The sequence below is a fragment of the Octodon degus genome, unplaced genomic scaffold, assembly GCF_000260255.1.
Source record: "Octodon degus isolate 3935 unplaced genomic scaffold, OctDeg1.0 scaffold00192, whole genome shotgun sequence".
NCBI lineage: Eukaryota > Metazoa > Chordata > Mammalia > Rodentia > Octodontidae > Octodon > Octodon degus.
This window is the reverse complement of record NW_004524768.1, coordinates 3967946-3970088: the sequence shown is the minus strand read 5'-3', so window position 1 is coordinate 3970088 and position 2143 is coordinate 3967946.

Here is a 2143-nt window from a genome sequence, read left to right as displayed (position 1 = left end):
TCTTCACCACTGTGAGCTGGTGTCCTCTGCCATGTGATAGCTGATTATGGATTGAAACTTCAACAAATTGAGCTAAATAAACTGTTTCTTCTTAAACTTTTTGTGTTAGGTATTTTCTCTCAACTGTCAAAATGTAACTAAGACAAACTTATTAGGGAAAAATGTTCTCAGTAACTATAAGTTATTTAAACACTGCTAATGAAGACTAGAAAAATGCCAAGGTGCACTCCATCCAGGGGCTTTTCTGTAGCTAAAAATCTCTGGTTTAAATTTAACTACAATGAAATTGATTTGACCAAATCAGTTGATGAAACACATTTGAGTAATGGTGACAAATTTCTTAGCTTTTGATATTACAACTTATTTAGTATATAATAAATATTATCTACCTACTATATAGAAAGTGCTAAATTAAGTACAGTAAATTCTTGGTTTGTGAGCATAATTTGTTTCAGAAGCATGCTTTTAATTCAATGCAATTGTATATCAAAGTGAATTTCTCATGAAGAAATAATGCAAACTCAAATGATGTATTGCACAACCCCAAAATATTCACATAAAGCAATTATAGTTCTTTAATAATAAAATAATGAAGACAATTCAAAATATAAAGGAAAATAAGCAAGTTAACCTGCAACCCACACTTACCTTTGGATACCATTCTGGCTGATGTGAGGGAGACAGGAGAGAGGAGGTCATTGAGTAGGACAACTTTCACTATCACTAACAGAATTACTGCTATCCACTGGCTAAATGGAATCTTTTTTTTTAATTTTGGAGTTTGCTCACATTTCAGGAGATGATTACTATATGATCTTGGTCTTTTATTTGATTTTGACAAACTTCAGCTTTTACATCTGAAAAGTGGCAGTAGTGATGGCCCACATTATAGGCTTGTGTAATGCCATGGTTTTATGAAGTGTGCTGAAGGCCAATTTGCGGCTGGGCTTTTGGGAAGTAAGAGCTTAGTGAGAGCTCTGACTATGTCAGTGCATTCATTCATGGATGGGTTGCAACATGATGTGACGGCATAACTGGAGGTGAAACAGAAGCAGGAGTGGGCCTGGCTGGAGGGAACTCTGGGGCCCTGACCTTGGGCCTGTGTCTTCTCTTAGCTCCCTTTTCTCAGATACTTTTTCTTTTTCCATTCCCTGGTCTCTATGGTCTGAATTTTCCTCTGCCACACCCTTATACCCTGATGCTTCTACTTTACAACAGGCCTAAAAGTAAAGGATCCAGCTGAACACTGACTAATACCTCTGACGTCATGGGCAAAGGTAAATCTTTCATCCTTTATGTTGTCTTTCTTATGTATTTCATCACAACAACAGAAGCACAGCAACAGTCTAACACATGTAGACTGCTTAACTCAAGGCATGCTATCTGCCTTTCTTTCATGTTTCGCTATTAAAGTAGACACCACTCTCAGACAATCTGCTGTATGCTAATAAGAGGCCCAAAGACATAAATATACCTGCAGGCCTGAAGAAAAGCTCATTAATGTTAAGGTACCAAGTAATGTTGCAGGCACTTAGAGCTTACTCTGGTTTGGTTCTTCACAGCAATACCTGAATGGAAGTTTTTCCTTGTGGGCTAAAGATAATTTTATTATGAAATCCATGCACTGAGAAAAGTTAAAGCAGTATGGGTAACTCTTTAAATGAGCAACCCAAAAGTAAAGCTGTGGCAAGGTTGTCCCACCATCCCTGAGTATTTCCATATCTGCCCAAATGAGAACATTCTTCTGCCCTCTACCCCACATGGTGATAAACAAGACATGGGTTATTTATAGTCACTATTTTGTAGGTCTCCTGACTTGAGTGTTGGTTTTAGTTTCTGCTAACATCCCTGCTGTTGGCTTGCTTCTCTAGGTGCTGATGACTAAAAATTATGAGCTCATGTACAACTGTGCTGAGAAAGTTCTCACTGTTTTGATTTTCTGGGTGCTCAGAAGTACCACCAGATGGAATCTATGTGCCCCTGAAGGAGCTAAGTCTGGATCCCTAACCTGTTGTGGGCATAAGGTTTGACCTCCTACTCACAGCACCCTTCCCAGAATTTATCTTCAGATTCTTATGTTGCTTCACCTTCTCTGTTCAGATTTCAGCTCTCGCTGGCCTCTCCTCCTCCTCCTCCTCCTCCT